This window comes from Hordeum vulgare, chromosome 1H (assembly GCF_904849725.1).
Source record: "Hordeum vulgare subsp. vulgare chromosome 1H, MorexV3_pseudomolecules_assembly, whole genome shotgun sequence".
Classification (NCBI taxonomy): domain Eukaryota; kingdom Viridiplantae; phylum Streptophyta; class Magnoliopsida; order Poales; family Poaceae; genus Hordeum; species Hordeum vulgare.
Window position 1 is genome coordinate 497,874,386 of NC_058518.1, and position 9,061 is coordinate 497,883,446.

The 9,061-nt window shown below is 42.2% G+C and overlaps 1 pseudogene; it reads left to right on the forward strand.

The window, feature by feature from the left end:
* The first annotated feature begins 329 nt into the window (after positions 1-329).
* On the forward strand, positions 330-7,914 carry LOC123419214 (annotated as a pseudogene).
* Positions 7,915-9,061: the final 1,147 nt, after the last annotated feature.

Below are 9,061 nucleotides of genomic sequence, written 5' to 3' on the forward strand. Positions count from 1 at the left end.
GTAACAAACCGGAACTAAAGGGTCTGCCCCTGGGGCGCTACCAGGCGCCCACGTGAAGCACCTTTAGTCCCGCCCCTTTAGTCCCGGTTGCTGAACCGGGACTAAAGCCCTTACGGGCCGGGGCTATAGGCCCTGTGTGCTCTAAAACAACAAGTGGTTGAATTAGTTTATATATGTTTCTTGGCTTAGCACGGCAGGAACTAGTCTTGCATTACCTCTCAATTTGTACTTATGGGTAATGTATTAAGATGTGAGGATTTGTACGCTACACACAGGTACACCGGCAGCGATCATACATCCAATTTGTTGCCGGCGGAGGAGAGGGAGATATGACGTCGGGCAGGGAGAAGAGGTGGAGCCTGGCCGGCGCGACGGCGCTCGTCACCGGCGGCAGCAAAGGAATAGGGTAACTAATACACGTTTCTCTTGAGTTTTCGAGTGCGTCGTTACCTACTCGCTAGCCATCGTGGTCGGCTCTTGTGTAGGCGCGCCATTGTGGAGGAGCTTGCCGGCTTCGGGGCACGGGTGCACACATGCTCCCGCAACGCGGCGGAGCTCGAAGAGTGCCGCCGGCAGTGGGAGGAGGAGGAGCTGGCGGTCACCGTCTCCGTCTGTGATGTCTCTGTGCGCGCTGCGAGGGAGAAGCTCATGGAGATGGTCAGGGAGTCCTTCGACGGCAAGCTCGACATATTGGTAAGCTCTAGCTGTATTTTGTTCGACGGCTCAATGTCAATGGTACTCGACACTAACAAGTTATTTGGTCCGATCAATGAGTATGTGCACAGGACCATGCCAAATGAATAAATGAAGTGATAATACGACACTGGTGTATGATATGCAATCTGAATGTAGTAACTAAAATAGTACTCTGTGATAGATCCCGTGGATCGACAAGGCCAGATGTGTTCGGTGTGATGTGGAGATTCACCTTGTGATGATCTCGATGAGTTCCCTCCGGCGACCGTCGTGAGATGGGGACGACGGTGGGGAAGGAGAGAGATCCAGTGGCGGCGGTGATTGACTTCCCATCGCTTCAGTGCTACCCTCTGGATCGGATTAGGGTTAGAGAGTGGGGAACCAGTGGCGGCGGCGAACCTCGTAACCCGTGCCATGGTATCCACCTCCTCTACATATAGCATTGCGCGACAGGGGCCCACCAGCCTTACTTGGGCTGGACGCCCCCGATCAGGGCGTGAGTCAAGGTCCAATGGGCCGTTGGGCCCATTGGGTAAAGAGATCAACCTAACATTCTCCCTCTTGATCTCATCATATACTTTTAACTTTACCCGTTTCGTAACAGATCAATACATAGGGCATGTTTCATCGTCACGGCTGAATTGCCGATGGAATCAAACAACCACAATGTACCTCTCTATTTTGATACAGATTCTTTAACCTTGGGTCCTTTATCGTCCGGAAATATTAGACTATACCATAAAACCCATGTCGACTGTGTGTTCTCCGAACACATTGGGCGGTAAGCCTTTGATAAGCAGACCTGCAAACACTTGTTTGTTGCTTTTATGCTTCAAGCATTTTTTCCATAATTCCGGACTTTCTCCTTCACAACACGTAACTCTTTGTCAGTGTGTTTGGCATCAACACTTGACTCGTTGTGATAGGATCGAAAGAACTTAAAATGGTTATCGTTGTTGTCAACCATTATCAACTCCGGGTACAGGTAGCCTTAATCACGTTGCCCGTCCCTCAGCCTCATATCAAACTATAACATATCATTGCATCACATTGGCGACAATCGTTTTACTTATTTGGAGATTTTCCACACAAAACTCCGAGTATGAAAGTTAGCGACAATTGTGGATTTCGCTATACATTCCACAAGTCCTCCTTTGTACTCACAATTTTTTGAGAGCACTCATTTCTTTCAGCATGAGGCCGATATCTTTGAATCCATTCCATTGATTTATCTATGGACTGGACATGGCCAAAACAACCCGGATATATACGTGAACTGTGTCAGGGTAATATCTTGAGCTTCCAACAACTGAAGCATATGGTACCATATCCGTTTACAATCTTTTCTTATTAACTTTTGGAACACCATAGTTTCCACTTCGATTACCCTTGACTATAAGAATAGGCGTAGGTTTTCTCGTATGCATACTTAGAGATCTTTCTTAGCATGTCCATGCGACATTCCTAATACCCCCTTTTATTCTTTTGAACTTTGAGGACAAGAACTTCTTTTCTCCTCCTGCAGTAGATTGACATCACCACTAGCAAGTAGGAGATCATCCACATGCATAGGAATTGGGAAACGAATTTCCCATTCTATAACTTTGCATGAATGCAATTGTCCTCTCATTTTCTTTACACAAAAACTTTCGATTTAAGTCATGTTTTACACATTTACATATTTCCTTTGGAGTCACATTTGCCTTGTAGACCCTTCATAAAGTCTATGTTAGTGAAATTCAAATGATGGAATTCCACTAACATAGACTTTATAGTAGTCACAAGTATCTGATTTTCACATGCCTAGAGACCATCAAAATCTCACGTACTGGCACTTATTTCATATGGGGTTGTCGTTGCTCTGTCATTGCCAAGAGGCAAATTCATTCTATAGTCACCCATTTCCAAAAGGCAATAGGTTTTACACGGACCTGTATCACAAGATCCCTTGTAGAGCTAACAACAGGTGTTGTATAGGTCATACAACATGCTCCCCCAGATTACTCCATCTTCACTGAAGAAATGGCGTATCTTTAAACTTTCTTCTTTATGTCACTTTAAGCACCACAGTTGTATTCCTTAGTCTGCTTTCGGAACTATAAAAGATCCGAAAATACAACTGTTTCTTTTCTTTAGGGGTATCATAATGACGATATTCAGATGACTGTCGTACTCCCCTTGACAATCACATTCTTCATTAATGGATCACTTTAGATGCATAATGTACATCACATCATCTAAAGTACAGAGGAGTCATGAAATACACTACAATGTATTTCATGTCTCTTTCTCCCCCTCGAAATGTGGCAAGAACTTTTCTGCCACAATTTCGAAACCCATTCATAGCTCTTGTGAAATGAGGAAACTTCGATTATCTAGCTCATTCATCTTATCACTTCATGTAATATAAAGTTATAAGTTAACTAGTATGGAAGTACTTTTTCCTCATTTCATTTCAGAAACTCAACAGAGTTCTTTATCATTGTCTCTTTTGCAAGTCACACTTGCATATCATTCTTGTCTTTAGGTTCGTCTGTTACTTTTATCCTTTCTGGATTTAGTGATTACATAATGACCGTTACACATAAAGTGTACGGTCGATAATAGGAAAGCTTAATAGCTACTCCATACTTTTCTCCCATAGTGGGACACATTAACCGCACATGAGTCATCATAACTTTCTCCTCTCATACAGGATAAGACCTTTGCCAAAATTTCTCCCGCCATACACGGATTGTTGACATAATACAATGTCAACTTTACCCGGTTACGCAGGCATTCTTCTCAGACTTTTCCCGCCATGCGGGTAATTCCCTTTAAGGGACATCATAAATGCCATAATTGGCTCTTTTGACTGCATCAAATTCAGAAATAAGTCTGAATTATCTTTGACACACATGTTTGATCCGACGTTGGTCAAATTAAACATGCATGTTGCTTGTTTCATTTCAATCATGTTGACTGAAAAAGGGAGACTCCATCATAGAGAGTACAAGAAAGACATTCGTCAACCAAGACTCTCAATGATCTATCTCTTTTCTTTTCTTGAATTAATATCCAAGAGTTCTTTTCTTTTGAAGCCATTCTTTAGAGAGAATTTATTCCCTCAAGTTATGACCTTTCTTTTCAATCTTTCGGGTCACTAGTACCCAACATTCGCTTTCATGAGTGAAAGCTTGAATAACTTTTAGTCTGAGAAAACTTAGCCAATAGGCAACGGTAATGAGCATAAAAATAACCCTACGTTGGTCTGATTAAAATCATGCACATTAAACCTTTTAAAACTTTCTGGAATATTCTAAATCACCGTTGGGCAGAATTAGAATAAAACATCATCCTACTATATTAATTCCATATCACCGTTGGCCAGAAATGGAAATAATGCATATAACTTATAAACAATGTGATGATAGTATTCTTATTAAACAACTTTGCTAAGAAATAACAATCATCATCATTAACCATATGCGTTTCTTTATCTGTGCTCCGAAAATTGATCACTTTGATACAAAATTTATCAGAGATTTAAGCTTTAAACATAAGATGACTCATACGAATATAGTATTGTTATCATCAACGTTGGTGAGAAAACAACAATATCATATTTTAACTTTAAAACAAACTTCATTCTTTTGTCATAGCGGAAATTGTTTGAATCTTATTTCACCCACAAGGGAAAGACTTTGCTAATAACAGTTCTTCCAATTAAATTTTCCCGTTGGTTCCAATTTAATTGGAGGACTAAACCTTTTTACTTTGCAGCGGAAAAACGTGAATATAAAAATTCATGCACCTTTACAGAAAAATATTCTATTAAAATTAAAATTCATGAACTTCATAATCTCTTTTATAAAATCCATGAATTCTTCCTTTTCTGAAAATATTTCTTTTATTTTCAGAACCTTTTATTTTCCTTTGCAGAAAAAACATGTTACTATAACAGAAAAATATTCTGTCATAATTAAAAATTCATGAACTTTATAATCCTTTTTTTATAAAATTCATGAACCTTTTCCTTTTCTGAAAATCTTTCTTTTATTTTCAGAATCTTTTTTTTCTTCAGAAAAATCATCTTTGCTTTCACAGAAACTTTGAACATTTTTCTTTCCTCTTTTCTAAACATATTTTCATAGAAAAATGCCTAGAAAACCATTTCTAAATATGTCTAAAATAGACAGAAACTTGTAAAAGGAAAACTTTTAAACGTCAAACAAGGCTACAGCCTTTCCTTCGGCCTGGGCTAGGTGCGGCCTGCCTCGCCTGGGGCAGCGCGGCCCTACTCCTGCCGCGTGGCGCTGGCAGCGGCCTCCCTGGCCCCTTCGGCCTGGAGCAAATTCGGCCCAAAAGGCCCGGCTGTCCTAGGGTTTCGGCTTAGGACGATCTGGGCCGCCGGATGGGATCCGACGGTAACCCATCGGTTGCGGCTGAATAAAAATGGGGGGTTTCGGCCGGGGCCAAACCCTAGCCCCCATTCTGTCCCGCGGTGCGCCGCTTTGCTCCTGGCTCCCGTAGCCCTTCCTCTCTCGGCGTCGAGAAAGGCCCTGAGGTGGCCGCCGGCTGTGGCGGCCGAAGGCCCCATGCCGCGCGCGCCAGCATCCCTGCTCGCGAGCCCCTCAGGCCGCCGGAGCGGTGGCTCCTTTCCTCGCGCGGTGGCCGTGGCGCCGCATCTCTTTCTCCTCGTCAGATCTGAGCCGAGGGGATTCTTTTTATTTGAAGCCGCGTCTCTTTCTTCCTTTCTCGCTGGAGGGCTGGAGCTCTCTCGCGCGGCGGCTCTCCTGCCCCGCCGAGGAGTCCATGCCTGCCCGCCGACGCCACTCACCACTCCTCCGTGGTGGCGCGCCTCCGTTTCTCCTCTCCCTTGGGCAACTCGGCTTGTTCTGCTCTCCTGCAGAGAGCCATCTCGCGCGAGCTCCATGCTCCGCGCTGTTTCGGTCGCCGGCGGCTGCCACGCCATCGCGCCGCGCGCTCCCCTTTTGCCTTTTCTTACCTCCAACTCCATCCCAACAAAGAGAGAGAGAGGGAGACATGGTATGCACAGCGGCACCTCCTCTGCCTATTTTGTCGGCGAGTGCGAGCACCTCGAAGGTGAACGCACCGCTGTCAAAATGGTGTGGTGTTGGTGCCCTATGCCCACTGGAGGGAGTATAAAACTTTGCTTTGTGTCACTGTGGTCTTTGCGCCGTTGCCTCCCCTTCGCCGGTGGCGCGTTTCCCTTAGCGGAAGCGCGCCGCCGTCGAACGGCGTGGCCGCGGTGCATATACTTTGCCCCCAGAGGGGTGGCTTTCTTTGCTTTGCATGTTCCCTTCCCCCCCTTTTTTTCTTTTTTCTTTTTCGGATTCAATCCGACCTTTTCTTTGCCTCCGAAGAGGTGGTACCTTCGTCCGACGCCTCGGCTTGCCGATGCGCGTCGAGATCGAGAGGGTTGGCGCGGCCTTGCGGCGGCGCTTCTTTGCCGGATGGAAATTCGGTGACTTTCTTTTCTTTTTTGCTTTTCAGCTCGATCTTTGCCCTCTTCTAGGGTTCATATCGGGGAGGGGAAACTTTATCGCTTTCGTTGTCTTCTTACAACCGGAACAACATCTAAAGCCTCATGGCTCTGATACCATTGATAGATCCCATGGATCGACAAGGCCAGATGTGTTCGGTGTGATGTGGAGATTTACCTTGTGATGATCTCGATGAGTTCCCTCCGGCGACCGTCGTGAGATGGGGACGACGGTGGGGAAGGAGAGAGATCCAGTGGCGGCGGTGATGGACTTCCCATCGCTTCAGTGCTACCCTCTGGATCGGATTAGGGTTAGAGAATGGGGAACCAGTGGCGGCGGCGAACCTCGTAACCCGTGCCATGGTCCCCACCTCCTCTACATATAGCACTGCGCGACAGGGGCCCACCAGCCTTACTTGGGCTGGACGCCCCCGATCAGGGCGTGAGTCAAGGTCCAATGGGCCGTTGGGCCCATTGGGTAAAGAGATCAACCTAACACTCTCTTCTTCCTAAAATATAAGGCGCCCTTGACTTTGTACCATCTTTGATGCATGATTTTGACCACTAATATATATCACAGAACATTGATTCAACATGTATAAATGGCATAATCATTTTTGTCATATTCATGAAAGGCAGGGTAATACATATTCTCAAAAAATATTCATGAAAGGGGTAATACATATTCTCAAAAAATATTCATGAAAACTATGAAAAATTCTCTTACAATGAACATTTACAATGCAGGTGAACAATGCCGGGCAATTGTTTTCAAAAGTGGCTAGAGAGTTGACGGAAAACAGCTACTGGCATCTGATGGAGACTAACTTATGGTCGAGTTTCCACCTCAGTCAGCTAGCACACCCCCTCCTCCTCAATGCCTCCATATGCGGAGGAGGAAGCATCATCAACATCTCCTCCATTGCAGGCTCACTGGGCTTTCCATGCTTTACACTTTATAGCATCACAAAAGGTAAATATATACAACTGACAAGATATACATATTCTTATGAAAAAGTTTTTCAATCATCCTAAAAGCCCTAATATTTTGTTTCCTTTTTTTCCCCTTTTCCCCTCTGTATGTGTTGGCTCACATGCAGGAGGAATGAACCAACTTACAAGGAGCCTCGCCACTGAGTAGGCTAGAGACAATATCCGTGTGAACGGTGTTGCCCCATCCATCATCATGACTGACATGATCAAAGATGTACGTCACGAGATTGTATTGTGACTTTTTTTTTTGCCAACATTGTTCCAACGTAGGAACTATTCAAAAAATACGCAACAATTACTGACATTAGCCTGATGATATAACGTAATTTATTGTTCAAATATTTCACACTTACAACTTTTTATTTTAGTATTACTTATACAAAAATAACGAGGGGCTATCAACGGCTTTGGTTGTTCTCGACTCAACAGATAGAGTCAAAGGCCCTAGAGAAAGAGTACTCACGGATCCCGATGGGGCGTAGTGGCAAGCCAGCGGAGGTCGCATCGGTGGTGTCCTTCCTCTGTATGCCCACGGCATCCTATATCACCGGCAAAGTTATTTGTATTGACGGTGGTCGATCTATTTGTTAGAGGATGATGAGCATGATTTTAATGATAGAGTGTTGGAGCTCCGTATGCAAGAGGTAGTGGTGCTTACGGAAGGCACGAGGCCAGCTAGTCGGGATATATGTTGTATGGAACATGTTTATCAACTATCATGTTGAACTGTTTGCACTTTGTTTTATTTGGCGTATCTAGCAATGTTGTGTAGAATAATTATATTGTTTGTTTGTTATACGAATTTCAGTGCTATTTGAATTAGTTATAATTCAGTTGCATGGCTAGTTACCAAATAGCAGGGGCGGGTACATATTAGAAAAAAGAGATAATATTACCAGTGATTCTTGAACTTGTCATCAATGTTCATTTGAGTGTCTAAACTTAAAAAATACGTCGAACTAGTTCTAAAACTTGATAAAAGCGTGCAAACACAATGCTAATCCAATCCAAAATGTGTCCACGTATCATCATATTTTTTATTTGCATTAATGTGTGTCTCCATTACCAGTGGGTCCCACAGGTCAGAATGAAGGGCAATCAAAATGATGAAAACAGTCCCACCTGCACTCGAACTTATGAAGTCAAGGTAGCTAACCCTGACCACTACAAATAGACGACTAATGTTTTCATGTCAATTAAAAATAATGATGATCTATATGTATAAACGAACAAGCTCATGTGGTTTAAATGGGTTGCTGTGTTTGGGGCCCATGTTGCACTTGTTAGCTTTCTATTTTATTATGTAAAAAGTATTTAAATTATAATGATAGTAATAAAAATAACGTTCAAACACTTTTCTGTTATAGATATTATACATACAGAAAATACCTTATTTAGCAAAATGTTTGAGTAATTTCAAAAATTATTGATGTCTTATTTTTCAAAACATCATATAAAGAATAGTATTTTTAATTATTAAAAAGGTTGTCTAATTTATCATAATACAAATAATTTACAAATTTCAACTAATAAATATTATTTTAGTTACACATATTTTTATTTATTTATATGCATATTTTTATAATTCATATATTTGCCTTTTAAGTATTTTTGTGTAACTTAAATATATTCATTATTATTTAATATTTAAAGTTTTTATAAATATATACATGGAACTACACTTAAGTTATATAGAAATTAAGAATATATGACAACAGTGAAAGTTATCAAAGTGAATATTAATAAAAATGTTTATATCCATAACTTTTACGATTTAAATATAAGGCATGAGGTATAACTTTTGTATACTTACTCAATAATTAATAGTTTTGTATTTACTAAATGTTCTCAATATAAACTGCATGTAAATAAGTAAATATTTTAAAA